The following is an 18,339-nucleotide window of genomic DNA, read 5'->3' as shown; positions in this document are numbered from 1 at the left end:
ATCGGAAATCGGGAAACAAATGTTGGACAATAAGCAAGACAATGTTCCATGTATTTGTACGGCTGATATCTAGAACAGAGAATTATATGATCACTTATCTAAATGGTGCGTTCTAGTTCAACAGAGTTTAAAGAGCTACGATTGCTGATCGGTTCCTGAAGTTATACTTGCAAATATAGTTACTAGACTTATCCAAGTGGGAGACTGTTGGATATAGTGTCTAAGTCCATAACTATGTTTGGTATGTACTTGACCCGACTCGGCATGGTCCATTTGGGTTGCACTTCACCCGAACAATTTATGGATAATATTTGAGAATAGTACAAGTTATGATTTATTAACATATTATAAGTTCTAATATATTAATATAAGATCATATTATTTAATTAGTAGTGATCTATAATTAATCTAGGATTAATTTAGAGATCAAAGATATTACTAATTAAATATGGGCTTCTATATTTATATAGTGTGGGCTAGTGCTTATTTGGAATGGGCTAGGCTTGCATGGGAAAAGTCCATGGATACTCCATGGAGCTTTAACCCATGGATCTCATGGAAATGAAGAGACATGGGTATTAGGGTTTACATGGAAGTAACCCTAATCCATCACACTATATAAAGGAGGCTTTGGTTCTTGAAATCACACTAGTTGACACTTGTTGAGGTGAGGGTCGATTTCAAGATAGTAGTGACTATTCTCTCAAAGTTCCAAATTTGTGGTGATTTGTGATTTCCACTTGAGGCATCCACACTATTGGTGCTAGGCTCTAAAACTCCAAGCAATCAACTACAACTTCAAGGTAAGTATTTCTACTAGCTTTATTTGATTCATGTTCCCCATGCCATGCTAGTTAGGATATGAACCTTGGAAAAATAATTATTTGCATGTATCTTAGACAAACATAGATCCAAGGTTTATTAGGGTTGCATGTACACTTAGGAAGTGTTAGAATGCTCAAAACTCAACAAAAAGGACCTCATTGCTAGCAGGTGATAGTTGGCAGATGTCGCGAACACTTTCTGGACAAGCTTCTACCCTGAGCACGCAAAGGTCAGACTTGCATCCTGTCCTCTGAAAGACAGAGCACGTGACTGGTCGGAGGAGGAAGGGCATGCCTTAGGAGGTGAGGCTATTGATTTGATGACTTGGGATGATTTTACTAAGAGGTTCAGACCTGAGTTTGAACTAGTAATCGAGGTCCAGCAGCTGGCGAGAGAGTTTCAGGACCTCCGTTAGACTATTGAGTCTGTGGTAGAGATTATCGCCATGTTTCTAAAGAGGGTTTTCTTGGTTCTATAGTATGTGGCGGACGAGGAGATAAAGAAGGCCAACTACCATGATATGTTGATGGATTCAATATGGGAGTTTGTGAGCATGTCTAGCTTCAAGACATTGGAGGACATGATAGCTTGGGCTCGTGAGCATGAGATTTATCTAGAGACTGTGAGGAAGAAGAAGTCGGTTCAGGCGCAGGTATCATATGGCTCGGTTACGAAGTACAAGGTTATTGATTCACAATTGAGAGGCCAACACGGTCGGGGCCGCTATCCCAAGTGCCGAAAGGCACATGATGCGGTTTGTAGGGTGGGTGGTTTTGGTTGATTTAAGCACAACAAGATGGGTCCCTACAACAGGGATTACACCACCACCACCACTACTCAAGTATCTAATCTAACTTTCTTTCATTGCAACACGAGGGGCCAAAAAAATGCCATTTGTCCGAGCTTAGCAGGAGGAGCGGTTGCAGCGCCCACTCCATCGACAGTGAGGATCACTGACGGCCGCCAAGTCAAGACGGATATGCCAATTATGAGGAGCCAAGCTTTCCAAGTGATAGCCGAGGAGGCTCGCACAACACATGATGTGGTTACAGGTACATATTTTCTCCCTATCTCTTTTTCTTATTTGTTAATTATTGTTGTTTTCTATATTGCTATTCAGCGACGTTCCTAGTAAACGATGTTCCAGCTTTGGTTCTGTTTGATTCGAGCGCCACCCGATCATTTTTATTTCTTTCGCTCAGCAAGATATTTAGTGACACTCTTGGGAAGCTTGATAATACATTAGAGGTATACATCGCCTATGATCATCCAGTATGGGTACCGAGGGTTCATCAGGGTTTCATTCTGGAGTTATTTAGCGAGCGGTATCCGATTGATTTGGTTCATTTTCCTTTGCATGAGAGCAGTGTGATCGTGGGGATGGATTGTTTGAGAACTAATGGGGTGATGATTGATTACGACCTCCAGTTATTTCAGGTTATAACCCTAAGTGGAGGAGAACTAGTTATTCAAGGCGAGGGTGCTCAGTGTAGATTGGCTCTCTATTCAACTACACGAGATATAAAATATCTTCAGCAAGGTTGTTCGAGTTTTTTGGCTTATGTATTGGACACCAGGAAGAAGATAAAGAGAACTATCTAGGATGTGTCGGTCGTTCCAGAGTACTCAGATGTGTTCCCGGAGGACTTGCCTGGAATGCCTTTGGAGAGGGAGGTGGAGCTCTAAATTGATCTGGTTCTAGGTGGAGCTCCGATAGCTAAGGTACCTTATCGGTTAGCACCGTCGGAGAGCTGTTAGACAAGCGGCTTATCAGACTAGGTAGTTTACCCTAAGGAGCGTCGAATTTTTTGTGAAGAAAAAAGGATGGCTCCCACAAGATGTGCATTGATTATCGGGAGTTGAACAAGTTAACAGTGAAGAACTTTTACTTTCTTCCAAGGATTGATGATTTATTGGACCACTTACTTGGTGTGTCTAGGTTTTCCAATATCAATTTAAGTTTAGGCTATCATCATATGAGAGTTCAGGATGAGGATGTTCCGAAAATGACATTCATGACTCGTTATGGTCATTACAAGTTCGTGGAGATGTCTTTTGCGCTCACCAATGCACCAGCATCATTCATGGGTCTCATGAATAGGGTTTGTAGAATGATGTTAGATCGGTCATTCATTATGTTTATTGATGATATCTTGGTCTATTCTAAGAAAAGTGAGCATCATGAGGATCATCTATGAGAGGTTTTGGAGACTCTGAGAAAGGAGAGGTTATATGCAAAATTCTCTAAGTGTGAGTTATGGTTGCACGAGGTGCTGTTTCTGGGCACCTTGTCAATCAGAAGGGTATATTGGTTGATCTGGCCAAGATCAAGGTCGTGATGCATTGGGAAGTTTCGAGGTTGAAGGTTTGTGATGATCGGATACACTTCAAGTGTTAATAAGAAATGTAAAACTAATCTAAGCAAAATAATCAACATAAAGTAAATAACACAAAAGTTCTCCAAATTGTTCCTTTCACTAAGAAAGGAGGTTTTATTCTTCACCAAGAAGATGGGTTTGTCACAAAGACGATTGGCGCAAAGTCGTGTCCTACAACATTAGGGTTTCCCCTAATGTTGTATATATACTAATCTATACATGTATATCCCATGATTGACAAGATTGTATCAAATCTATACTATGAACTGATATTATCCTAAAGATATCGGACCTTTGATCTATTTTATAATTATCTATATCATTATGTAATATACAAAGATTACACATAATAACTATACTAAGTGCTGACGCTGGCAAACTTAATACAATGGCATTGTCGACATGTAGAAGATGATACAGATACATCAGTGTGTCATGTGTTTGACTCATCTGATCATAATATGTGACCTTACAATCTCCCCTATCTGATGATGTCAAAACTAAACTTCTTCTTCAGAGTCATCTGAAGAGCCATTGTAGAAATTGCCAGCTTCTTTCAAGACTTCAGGCTTTACCCATCTGAATTGATCAAGCTTAAGTGAAATCTAGTCTTCTACTCAGACCTAGTGATATTAACACACAATATCCTCTTTCCAGTTCATAGTGACCTAGTCCTTCCAAACAAAGGTGAACAAGTGCTCAGTAAGAGCAGAAGGATGGTTATAAATGCGTTGAAAGCACATCTGATTTTGATTGTCGAGATAGAAGATTATGTGCTCTGGTTCTAGAATAAACATGTAGTGGATATGTTCCACACCAGCTGGTAATTCATTGTTGATGTATCTGGTGCCATAGGGAAGAAGAAATTGGTATTCATAGACTATCGAGTAGTGATTGTTCTTCCTAATGAGGTTGATCTAGATGAACTAGCTGATGTACCAGTGGATAGCACCTGGTTCAGTTACTTTACTTTGTTGAGAAGATGCTGGATTGCCAACTTCACTTCTTGATCATGAACGCCCATGTGTTTGTCGATAATATCTTTAATGTGCATCCATTCGCAATAGCCAAATGTAACTAGCTCACTAGCAAATACAACTTCAGTGTATTCGTCCTCTGTTTTCTTTCTAACCATGTGAAGCTTTAGTGACTTGTTCTTTGCCTTGGTGCATCTTACTTTGATGATGGAATCAGGCTTTGTTCTACAAGTCAAAACGGCTGCAAACGTCTTTTTATCAATCTGGTCATATAGGTTTGAAACACTCTGTTGTTTTTCCACATTGTTGTTGAAAATCTTCTTGACCTGATTATCAGTTCTTTGAACATCATCATTCTTATCATTGGAAACAAGTTCTCGAACAAGTTTCGCAAAAAAACATTCTTGTTTTCTGACTTCTTTCGTTTGTGGAATAATAGCATTGTACTCCACCATGATTTCTCTAACTTCCTCGATAGATAAGCTCCATGTTTTTGCTAACTCATCTAGATCAAAGATGAGCTTTCTTTTCTTTTGAGGAGGACCAGTTGTAGAGGAACTTCCACCTTCAGTGTTAAGAGCTCCTCCTGAGAAGGAAGCCTTTGTTTTTCGATGATTGAGGTGGACACCATCATGAGAATTAATGTCACTATTTGTTCCTTGAGGAACCTCTTGAGAAATCTCCCCCTAAAAACATGAACCAGGATAGACAACATTTAATGGAACAGGAGGAACAACTTGAAACCAATATCCAGAAACCCTTCATAGTCATCGGTTTCTGATTGGTTACAAGTGTCTGGAATGGGCTGATCAGTTGTAGCATCAGCATCAGCATCAACAATCAATTTTTCAGTTTCAGTTTCAGCTTCAACCATTCAGTCATCTCAGGCTGAGATGCAATCACCAGTTGCATTTGCAGTGGTTGAGGACCCTCTTGATAATTCCCCCTCCCTTTTGGCAGCATCAGATTGGGGAGGACAGTTAGGAGGGGGAGAAGGAGTTCTTGGAGGAGGATGAGATGGTGGAGGACGTAGTGGAGGTAAATTTGTTGATGGAGGTGGGGATGGAGGAGGGTTATCACCTAGAGAATTTGGTGGAGTATCATCAACAACCATATCATCATCATCATCATCATCCAAAGCCATAAGTCTCTTCATTGTAGCCACATCTCTTTCAACTTTAGTCAACCTTTTATCCATTGACTGAGTTAAATACATGTGACAACCATCAATTTCCGGTCAAGTCAAAGTCAAATAAAGTCAACAAGTCAAACCGGTCAACTCAACTAACCCTTGGGTACTAGGGCTTACGTTAGGTAATTACTATACAACTCGCTATTCTAATGAGAAATCATAAATTGAAAAGTCCGTAAATATAGATTTCCTTAACCTGAAACTGTGGTAAGTAACGAACCAAACCGATAAAACAATGTTGCATACTCATCGGGAGTGTGTAAGATCCTTAAACATGGCTTAACAGGGTTTACGGACCTTGTGTTGTGAAGCCGAACACTCACAAATGTCACACACGAAACCTCTCTCAATCGTTTTCACTCTATCTCTCTATTTAGAATCTCTCCTAAATCTCTCCACGTACATCAAATCTCTCCCAAATCTCTCTAAGTATGTGAAATCTCTCCCAAATCTCTCTAAGTATGTGAAATCTCTCCCTAAATCTCTCTTTGTATGAGAAATCTCTCCAAGAATGTAAAATCTCTCCCAAATCTCTCTAAGTAAGTGAAATCTCTCCCAAATCTCTTTAACTGTGTGAAATATCTCCCAAATCTCTCTTTGTATGAGAAATCTCTCCAAGAATGTGAAATCTCTCCCAAATCTCTCTAAGTATGTGAAATATCTCCCAAATATCTCTTTGTATGAGAAATCTCTCCAAGAATGTGAAATCTCTCCCAAATCTCTCTCAAAAGTTCCTTCAACTTTTTATAGTTATCCTGACCCTTAACCAGGTCAAAAACGGCATGAAACGGGGTAAAACGGATAAAATAGACTTAAGGAACCGAAACCCCTCATAAGGAGTTAAACCCTCATAAGGAGTCGAACCCTCTTAGGAAGCGAACATGTGAGAAGCGAAACTTGTCAGAAGCGAACTACCCCCTCGGACCGAAGCTCAGCAGACCGAACCCGATCCTTTCCTTTCGAACTGTGCCTGCATGATGAACCGAACCTCGCACAAGGAACCGAAGCTACCTTCGGCCCATTTCGCCTCTTACCCTCTTTTGCCTCATTTCGCCTTCGGCCCATGACCAGAAGGGACCGAACCACGGCCAGGACCGAGAGGTCTCGCAGGAAAGCCCATTTCTTCGCGGTTTTCGATTCAGACTTCGTTTTGGCTTCGTTTTTCATCGTTTTAACGTGGGATTTTCACCCGAAACTTTAATTTAACATTTAGGGACCCATATCTAGTAATTACCCACGTTTTGGGGGATACAACCTTATCCATGAAGAGTGGGTGAGGTACAAAGGTTGAATGTTGACTTTTCTTTGGATTATGACACAAGCAACCACCATACCCACTCCATGACTAACCCACACTCCTCCCCACCATCCCTAGTCACTTCCTTGTACCTTTCCATCAGTCATCAGCCCCTCCCACGTTCTAAGAGCTGGAACAAATCAACCTCTCTCCTCATTTTCACTCACTTGCTCTCCTTTCACCAAAAATCAAACACAACTTTTCTCTCAAACTTTTTCTCTCCATTTCGAGACACCAAGGCTGATCATCAAGCTTTATTACACTCTTGGTAAGTAAAATTCATCCTCCTTATGATTATTACACTTCATTCTACTCCAATCATCGATTGCTTACACAAACTCCATTACTTTGATGTTAGATTCACGAAAATCTTCAAGACATCTTCTTAGTGTTCTTGAGTGGAACACTACCTTTCTCCATCATCCATCTACTGAAATCATATAAGGTGAGTTCATACCCCTATCTTTTCATGGTTTTTCTTAAGTTTTAAAGGGGGAATACAGGTTAAAACACCAAGAACACAACTAAACTTTCTCAACAGCATTCATCAAGAAAGTTTAACTCCATTCACGGACTGTTTTGGGAAACTTAAACATTTTAGTTTTCAAAAAAGTTTTAGGTGCATGTAGCTCTAGTTCTTAGCTTTAAAATGACTACTTGCACATCTCCACACGATTTTTCTACAAATTATGGTGATTTCTACAAAACTGCCTATCATTTCAATAGCAAATCCGGACTAGTCTGTGATTATGGACTTTTTCACACAAGTTGGAGGTCATTAAAATTTATGAAGAAACTAGACTCATTTCCCAAAGTCTCAGAATTTACGGATTCACTTTTCGACTTCGTATGATTTTTCTAAAACAGCGCATAAAGGTTAAAAACTAGTTAATGGCTTATAACTTTCGTAACACTTTGTATTATGTTGAGCAAATTGTATAACAATGAGTTCTAATTATTGAATGTGTTTCCTAGTTAGTTTATCATAATAAACTGAAATTTAGTCATTCATGATAAGATTCTTTATTCGTTTAGAACACATATATTAAGCTATAATAAGCATAGTTTATGGATTCAAAGCGCTAATGTGTTTTCATAAAAGAGTTCTTATACATTGCAAACGTTTTGGATAAACTATAATAGGTATAGTTTATGTATCATTTACTTTTCAAACGTATTTATCAAAGGTTTTTATTTTAGTTCACGTAAATCTGTTAATGAATAAGTTTGTGAGTCATTCGCTTTAGGTTACTTCCATAGTAACAAAGTCAAAAGGTCCTGTAAATTGTAACCAGAGTCTCTTGTAGGGAGAACGTTGTGACAACCCAAAGTTTATTCCGTTACATTACCCCGTTACCGTTAACGGAATATTCCATTTTATAAAAGTTCCGTTAATTAGAGGGCACCAAATAAATAAATGTTTTATTTATTTATATTTTTACATCGTTATAGTCGTAAGAAAGTAAATAAAAACACTTAAATTACAGTTCCATTTAATTTGAAAAAGTTAGTTTTTATTATTATGACCACTAAATTGGGTGCGACCAAGAGCCCCGTATAACGGCAGTATTGGGTAGATTTCCACTGAGCTTCAACTCCAACCCTTATATATATAAGGGAGAGTAAACTCCATTTCAACCTTTTTACTCTCTCTCTAAACTCTCTTTCTACAAACTTTTCCAGAGCCAAAAATCGTCCGTTTCGACCCCGAAACGAGTAGGTAAACTACCCTAACTTGTTATGTAGCTTATCTAGCCTGCAAATTCGAGTTTAAAACATAAATTAAGGACAAAATGAGGTGTTTACGGCCCAAGAACACTCTAGGGCTGTGAACACCATTTATTGGGGTTTTTAAGCCCCAAAACCCCTCTAAATTGTCCCTAAGGCTTAGATATGACTTGTAGGCTTATGGAATCGGACTTAGAACACCTTGAACTAGCATTTTGGGGAGTAAACATGAGTTTACTGCCCAAGAACATGCTTGGTCCGTAAACTCCTCTTCATGGAGAGTAAACTCATATTTGTGTGTTAAAAATGCCTTTAAACACACCAATGGCCTTGGATTAAATTCTAGAATCGACCACCAACAAGCTAGGGACCTTAAACTCAATTAAAACAACTCCATAAGGAATTCATGGCCGTAAACCCCTCATGAAAGGGTACCTGGGCCGTAAACTCCTATAAAGGGGTTAAATGGTGCCCTAAACTCCCTATTTGACTTGGAAAAATACATAGGATTTATTCTCAACCACTTAAGCCCTTAAAAGACACAAGAAAGATGTCCTTGGGAGCTTACGGCCGTAAACTCTCATAATGGGGTCGTAAACTCCCATTTGGTCAATTCAAGTGCCTCAAACCCATTCATACCTTTTATATTTGGACCTAGCAAAATTCCACAATTGATATGAGACCTTTAAAACACCGTAGAACACCCTCACCATGAGTTTACGGCCATAAACTCATGGGGAGTGTTCTAGGGCCGTGAACTCTATGTATAGAGTTTACTCTTGAAGAGTAAACTCCGTTCCTAAGTCATTCAAGCCCTTAAATGTTACCCGGGACACCCCAAACACTTAACCAAAGTGTTTTTTGCTCCTTAGAGTGCGTATACTTGTTTAATTCGTATTAAATGTACTAATTGTATGTGAACATATGTTATCATATGTGAAATAGGTCACTAAGTGTGTCCAAGTCTTTACTTGACACCGAGCACCAAACCGGCACCTTTGTCGGATCCACTTACACCAGGTGAGTTCATACCCCTGAATGAACCTTTTAAATTTTTTTACATATTTTATAGGGGGAATACAAGTTAAACATACCAGTTATCATATCAATCACATGTGATTGATAACCCGCATGCACAAGGATTTACCACACTGTAAACTGTTTTACCAAGTAGGATACTATAAATGGTTTTCCAAAAGATTTTCACTTGTTCAAAGCTCTTACTTATACTGTTTTATCAAAGTTCATTTCAAACTAGTTTATGAAAAGTTTCCAAGGAATTTCTAAAGGTTTTCAAACTTATTTTACCAAAGTTGTGATTTTCTCAAGTTTAAAGGTTTTCTTCCATGTTTTGATACTCCCTCTTAGTTTAAACTCCTACTTGATAACGCTTTCACTTTGTGATGCCTTTATACCTGTTATTGCCTCTATTTCGCTTATACTTGTAGTTGCTTATGCCTATTAGACGCTCTTACTTCACTTGTTGTCGCTTCCACTTCGTGATACACTTATATTTGGTAATACTTATACTTCACGATTCGGTTATTCAACACGATTCGGTTATTCACACTGTTCGTTTATACATCACGAATTGGTTATTCACATTGTTCGGTTATACATCATGAATCGGTTATTCACACTATTCGGTTATACATCACGATTCGGTTATTCACACTGTTCACTTATACTTCACGATTCGGTTATTCCACACGATTTGGTTATACATCACAATTTGGTTATACTTCATGATATGGTTCCACTTGTTACACACTCAAACGTAGTTAGATGTATGCATGTGCTTGTATAGATGCATATAAATAATGATTGAAGGATTAAAATCGGTGTCACAATGACAAGAACAAAAGTATTACGATTGTTAAATATCACAAGTGAGCTCGGGGATGTATGGTCAGTCCTGGGAATGGCATAGCCTGATCAACTATGCTGGTCCTAGGAGTGATTAGCATATGCCCTAGAATGGTTGTGATATGTTAACAAGTCTAAAAACTTGCCAACAATACCACAAGAAGATCAGTAGAACTTAAACTTAGAATACAATAGGTGTATTTTTGTACTACTAGTTACACGTATACTATATCCGTATACCTCTCTTCTCACGTGGATCTAAATGGCTGGATTCCATCATGGCGACCCGTACTTTCCAAATGAAGGTAATGCCGGGTGGATCGATGAAGAGACCGAAGATGAGCATCCAATCCCTTTGGATGATCACCTCGTAGAAGGCTTTTCTGATGGATCCGACTCCGAGCCTGAAGTCAACAACCTACCGCTTGTAGGTCAAGCCCCGAACAACAACCCTCGACCAGCTTTTCCAGGTCCTACTCCCATGTGGGCAAACGACTTGAATCGCTGGAGTGATGAGCAGGGTCAACCCTTACCATACTTTGGGGACCGAACCTTTTACAACATCAGCGATGGTGGCTCTGCTGACAGAGCTCTGCCGGTAATCATCCGCAGAATAGCTCGTAATGTCGAGCAAGGTCGAGCAGCCATCGACCGGGTCATGGAGATTGATGCCAATTCAGGTGTCAATACAGTCCGCATCCGCCATCTTGAAGAAGACATGGAACGGACCGGGAGAACCAACGAAACTCTGCAGCAACAGCTGGCTGCCTCCCGTGCTGAAGTCTTGGAACTTCGAGCTCGTCAGAGAGCTCAGGATCGACACCTTCAAGAGGTGTTTCGCCAAGTGTCCGACCTCAGGGCTCGCCCGAGGAATTCCCATCGCCATTAGATGATGTCTAGTACATCTCTATCTTTTGATTTAGGGATAGCCTTGAACTTATGTGCTCTAAGTAGCACTTGTCTGTAAAATATTCCTAACTTTCAGTCCTCTAATTAGGAATCTAAGAACTGTCAAACTTATCCTTTTGGTATGATGTAAGACCTACTGATAGGTCGATTTTCCTTGAACATATTACATCAGTAATACCCGTACCATTGAAATCTATCTAATCTGTGGGAAATCTGTACACTTGTGTATTCCTACTATTATTTCTTATGGTGATTTCAAACACTCATTCAACTGTTGGGCTATGGTTAGTTAGTCCATGCGTCACTCTCACGTTGCTTACAAATTGATTCTTACCATCTTTCTCATCTTTATAAACTTATAGTTGAAAGATGCCTCCTCGCAAGACTCCCAGGAATAGGAATAATCCTGCACCTCCACCGCCTCCGGTCATCGATACTGCAGCCCTGAATGCTGCCGTAGCTGCAGTAGTGGCAACTGCCATGGCTCAGTATCACTCATCAGATGCCAGCAGAGGTGGAACCCCGGTGGAATCTATTCCGATCGAAATCCCTGTGCGCTCGAGAGAGTGCTCCTACAAGGATTTCACAAACTGCAAGCCGAAGCCTTTCTATGGCACCGACGGAGTCATTGCTCTCTCGCAATGGTTCGAGAAGACTGAATCAGTCTTCGAAATCTGTTCATGCCCTGCTGCGTGCAAAGTGAAATGTGCCGCATGCACCTTTGAGGGTAAAGCCCTAACGTGGTGGAACGGCCACGTCAAAGCACTAACCCTCGTCGTGGCTAACGACATGGGATGGGAAACGATGAAGGACCTCATGACTGAGGAATACTGCCTGAGGGGCGAAATCCAGAAGTTGGAACATGAACTCTGGAATCTGACCATGAAGGGCACCAATGTGATCGCTTACACTGCCCGATTTAGCGAACTGTTGGCCCTATGCCGCAATATGGTTCCCACTGAAGGGAAAAAGATCGAACGGTACGTATGGGGGCTAATGCCTCCGTACCAGGGGAATGTCTTAGCATCGAACCCCGCTACCTTCGACAGTGCCAAGCGTTTGGCACAAAGACTCATTGACCATGGAGTCAAGACCCCTACAACCACAACCACCCTAGCCATCCCAGAACCCTCAAAACCCGCTGGCACCAAGCGGAAGTTTTGGGATGAGAAGAAGAAACAGCAAGCTGCAAAGAAACAACAAATCGTGGCAGTGCATGCCGCGGTAACCCCTACTGCAGATACTGCTCCGGCAAGTCGGTATGTTGGAAGTTTGCCCAAGTGCAACAAATGCAACTACCACCACAACGGCGCCTTCCGTGAAATGCAGTGTTCTAACTGCAACAGAAAAGGACACACCGTCCGATTCTGTAAGTTCCCGGCACAACCGATCTCCCAAGTTCCTGGCTCATGCGCGAGCCCAACTTGCTATGGATGTGGCGAAACAGGCCACTTTAAAAGGGACTGCCCCAAGGCGAGGAATGTTGGGGGAGCAGGGAGAGTACTAGCTATAGGCCACGGGGAAGCAGTTGCTGACCCGACAGTGGTGACTGGTACGTTCCTCCTTGATAACTCCTATGCATGCTTTCTATTCGATAGTGGAGCGGAGCGAAGCTTCGTAAACCACAAATTTGCTCGCATGCTTAAGCAACAACCACATGCACTTATTGAACAATTCACAGTAGAAATGGCCAATGGGAAAACTGAAAGTACTAATAGCATATACTTAGGTTGTCTTCTAACCTTAGATAACCATTCATTCCCAATCGACCTTATGCCGGTCTCAATAAAAAGTTTCGACGTTATTATCGGCATGGATTGGTTAAGTCTTCATCGCGCCGACATCATGTGCTACGAGAAAGCAGTCCGTCTAATACTCCCGTCTAACGAAACTCTTATAGTCTACGGAGACAAACCTGGTGCGAGTCTTCGCATTATATCTAGTATTCAAGCACAGAAATATCTGCGCAAAGAATACCACGCCTTTCTTGCTCACGTCGTCGACACGAACCTAGAAACGAAAGAACTAAAGAACATCCCAGTAGTGAGCGACTTCCCCGACATTTTCCCAGAAGAACTACCCGGGTTACCTCCGCAACGACAAGTCGAGTTCAGAATCGACTTAGTCCTAGGAGCTACCCCAGTAGCTAAGTCGCCCTACCGTTTAGCACCAGCCGAGATGCAGGAACTCTCTGGTCAACTTAACGAACTGCTCAGCAAGGGCTTTATAAGACCAAGTTTCTCACCTTGGGGAGCACCGGTCTTGTTCGTTAAGAAGAAAGACGGATCATTCCGTATGTGTATTGACTACAGAGAACTCAACAAATTGACGATCAAAAATCGTTACCCTCTGCCACGCATAGATGATCTATTCGACCAACTGCAAGGGGCGAACTATTTTTCTAAGATTGATCTGAGATCCGGATACCACCAGTTACGAGTGCTAGAGGAGGATGTGCCGAAGACAGCCTTCCGAACTCGTTACGGACACTACGAGTTCGTGGTGATGCCATTCAGATTGACCAATGTGCCCGCAGTCTTCATGGATCTGATGAATAGAGTATGTCGACCTTACTTAGATCAGTTCGTCATCATTTTCATTGACGACATCCTGATCTACTCCAGAAGTAAGAAAGAGCATGGCGATCACCTGCGACAAGTTCTAGAGACATTACGAAAAGAGAAACTTTATGAGAAGTTCTCGAAATGTGAATTTTGGATCCGAAGAGTCGAATTCTTAGGACACATGGTAAGCGAAGACGGAATCCACGTGGACCCATCCAAAATAAAAGCCATTGAGAACTGGTCAGCGCCAAAGACGCCTACGGAAATTCATCAATTTCTAGGTCTCACTAGCTACTACCGCAGGTTCATTCAGAACTTCTCCCGAATAGCGAAACCTCTTACGACCCTGAACCAGAAAGGCGTGGCCTTTGACTGGGAAGAGAAACAAGAAAGAGCGTTCCAAACGCTCAAACGAGCCTTGTGCACCGCACCAATACTATCCCTTCCGGAAGGAATAGAAGACTTCGTAGTCTATTGCGACACATCAAATCAAGGACTCAGATGTGTTCTGATGCAGCGAGGTAAGGTCATCGCCTACGCCTCGAGACAGTTGAAGACACACGAGGTTAACTACACGACCCACGATCTTGAACTAGGAGTAGTAGTGTTTGCTCTGAAGATCTGGAGACATTACTTGTATGGAACGAAGAGCACTATCTTTACCGACCACAAGAGTTTGCAACATATTTTCGATCAGAAGGAGCTCAACATGAGACAACGACGGTGGGTCGAGCTACTCAGTGATTACGAATGTGATATTCGTTATCATCCGGGTAAGGCCAACGTAGTAGCAGACGCCCTAAGTCGGAAGGAATATTCTGGTCGCAAAGTCAAGTCATTATCAATAACCATCCATTCACACCTGACTAAGCAAATTCAGGCGGCTCAACTTGAGGCCATGAAACCTGAAAATGTGTCGAGTGAATCCCTTAGAGGAATGGACAAGAATTTAGAAGCCAAGGGTGACGGAACTTTATATTTCATGAACCGGATCTGGACATCGAAACACGGTGGTTTCCGAGATTTGGTCATGATCGAGGCGCACAACACTCGGTATTCCGTCCACCCAGGTTCAGATAAGATGTATCTGGATCTTAAAAAGCTATACTGGTGGCCTAATATGAAAGAAGAGATTGCTACCTTCGTAAGTAAATGCCTTACTTGCGCAAAGGTTAAGGTCGAGTACCAGAAGCCCTCCGGTTTATTACAACAACCAAAGATCTCGGAATGGAAGTGGGAGCAGATCACTATGGATTTCATAACCAAGTTGCCCAAGACGACGGGTGGACTTGACACCATATGGGTCATCGTTGATAGATTGACCAAGTCTGCACACTTCCTGCCTATCAAAGAAACCGACAAGATGGAGAAACTTACGAGAACATACATTAGGGAAATTGTACGTCTACATGGTGTACCTATTTCCATCATCTCCGATAGAGATAGTAGGTTCACCTCAAGATTTTGGCAATCACTACAACGTTCCCTAGGAACAACGCTGGACATGAGCACAGCCTACCATCCACAGACCGACGGACAGAGTGAGAGGACCATCCAAACACTGGAAGATATGTTGCGAGCCTGTGTGATTGATTTTGGGAAGGCATGGGATACTCATTTACCCCTTGTCGAATTTTCCTATAATAACAGTTATCACACGAGCATCAAGGTTGCTCCATTTGAAGCTCTCTACGGCCGGAAGTGCAGATCCCCTTTGTGCTGGGCTGAGGTGGGTGATACCCAATTAGCAAGAGGGCAAGCTTCCGACAGTACTCTCACTGGTCCGGAAATCATTCGGGAAACGACAGAGAAAATCGTTCAGATCCATGAACGATTGAAAGCCTCTAGAGACCGACAGAAGAGCTACGCCGATAAACGAAGAAAACCTTTGGAATTTCAGGTGGGATACCGAGTCCTTCTCAAAGTCTCACCCTGGAAAGGCTTGATACGCTTCGGCAAGCGTGGAAAGCTTAATCCGAGGTACATAAGGCCTTTCGAGATTCTTGCCAGAGTCGGCCCCGTAGCTTACAAACTCGACCTACCCGACACACTTCGTAACGTACATTCTACATTCCACGTATCTAACTTGAAAAAGTGTCTGTCCGACGAGACTCTCGTAATCCCACTCGACGAGATCGAGATCAACGAGAGCCTCAACTTCGTGGAAGAACCTGTAGAGATCATGGACCGTGAGGTCAAGCAGACGAAACAATGCTGTATCCCTATCGTGAAGGTTCGTTGGAACGCCAAGCGAGGACCGGAATTCACTTGGGAACGCGAGGATCAGATGAAGTTGAAATACCCTCATCTTTTCGCTTAATTGTTGTAACTTTATATTTGCTTAAATTCTAATTTCGGGACGAAATTCCCTCTAACAGGGGGATGATATGACAACCCAAAATTTCCATTTGTACGAACATTATCTATTCAATAGAAGCTAGTCCAGTTTCAGTGATTTTCACACTTTTCTGAACCAGTTTGTATACATTAGGGTTAATGTTTAAGGAGATATCAGGAGAGTGGATGCTCCTGGTTTTGTGAAATTTGAGCATTTCAAGTTTCATCATGTTACAGTCCCATATCAAGAATAAAAATATTTTCTGCCAAAATATTCCAGGACTATAAATAGTTTTCTGAATTAAATTAATTCATTATTCACAATTCCAAATAGAGAAAAGCCATATTCTCTCTGACGGATCTTCGGGTTTTCATCCCAGATTGTGAGTCTACTTTACTAAATATGTTTCAATACTTGTTAGATGCTTTATAACATCAATTACATGTTTAGATTACAAGATCCGGGAGTTTACCGCCCAAGAACGTTCTCGGGGAGTAAACTCCAAAATGGAGCTTTAAGGCTACCTAGACCCATTCTCTTGTTAAGCAACTTATTAAGGGCCTTGTGTATGATCTTAAGAGACTAGAAAGCATCCAAAATCAACAAGTAATAGGATTTTACGGCCAAGGACTTCTCTTGGGCTGTAAACCCCTTTTCAAGGGCATTTTGTGCCCTAAACTACCCCTAATGCTTAAGGACTTAAACCCTCAAATGCTTGTACCTATTTTAGACATCAAAACACTTCAAAATCATAAGTTTATAGGAGTTTACAGCCAAGAACCTCTCTTGGGCCGTAAACCCCTTTTCCAAAGGCTAAATGCACCACAAACACCCCTAAGGCTTTAAGACAATTACCATTGAACACCTAGGACTTGAATGGGGAGTAAAAGACATCAAGAACATCCCTTAAAGGGAGTTTACGGCCAAGGAACACCTCTTGGGCCGTAAACTCCAAGTGAAAGCCTAATTGTGTGCCTCTTGTCCCCATTAGCCTTAGATAAAATCATGGAAGCTATCCTTGATGTGCAAGTGCCTCAAAACAATTAAAAGCCATCACTCCATAGGATTTTACGGCCGTAAACTCTAGGGTATATGGACATTAGGCCGTAAACTCCCCTATGGAGCATTCTAGGGCCTTAAACTACTTTATGTCTTATTCCAACAAAGCTAGGAGTGTTCTAGGACCAAGATAACACCTTAAAACACCCAAAACCACCAAGTGAGGAGTTAACGGCCATAAACCCATGATTTTACGGCCATAAACTCCAAAGGGTGGGGTTTTTTGGGTGGTGAACTCTTATGCAAGGCCATTTGATGTTTCAAACCCTTTTGCCTTGTCCCGTAGCAACATAGATGCAACCATTAGGACCTTAAACACTTATAAAAAAGTGTTTACATGTTCCTAAGTGTTTTAACTTATTTAAGTTATTATTTGTCTAATTAGTTATGTATATGCTTATTATATGATAACTAGGCTCGTGCGTGTAAACAAGTCTCCGTTTTCCACCTAGCACGGTATCCGACACTGCAATTCGTACAGCTCACCACAAGTGAGTTCATACCCCTTGAATCAACCTTTGAAATGATTTTAAATGTTTTAAATACTTTATGGGGGGGGGGAATACAAGTCAAATACTTATAGTTATTGCTTCAATCACATGTGATTGCATTTAATCACATGTGATTAATAACTAGGAAAACAACGATTTTTACCACTGTTCAAACTGTTTATCAAACTGCTTTACTTTGAAATGTTTTACAAACTCTTTTACTATCCAAACTTATTTACAGACTGTAATTTCAAACAAATGTTTCTTATACTTAAATCGTTTTATCAACTTATGCCTTCAAATTGTATTATAGATTGACAGCAAGCTGATCTTCTCTTGAAATTATATTTATCTTTCAAATGTCTTTTCAAAACTTATTTATGCCTTTATATTATCAATTGCATGCCCATATATGTATAGATATATAAATAATGTTTAAAGGGCTTACGAAGGCCATCCGCCCTATTTCCTTTTTCTCGATTTGGATGTGGTCTGGTGGGATTTCGGGTGACCATCCGAAGGTCGTTTCCATATTACTTATATATCATATATACATATATAGACATAAAAGTACTTCCATATTCATACTTATCAGTACATCAATGGTTAGTTACCATCGGGGTAACACAGGAACATATACAGCTATACTAGAAACAAGTACATATACAACTATACTAGAAACAAGCCCATATGCAGCTATAGTAGAAACAAGTAC

Source organism: Lactuca sativa, chromosome 3 (assembly GCF_002870075.4).
Source record: "Lactuca sativa cultivar Salinas chromosome 3, Lsat_Salinas_v11, whole genome shotgun sequence".
NCBI lineage: Eukaryota > Viridiplantae > Streptophyta > Magnoliopsida > Asterales > Asteraceae > Lactuca > Lactuca sativa.
Note: the sequence above shows the minus strand (reverse complement) of the source record.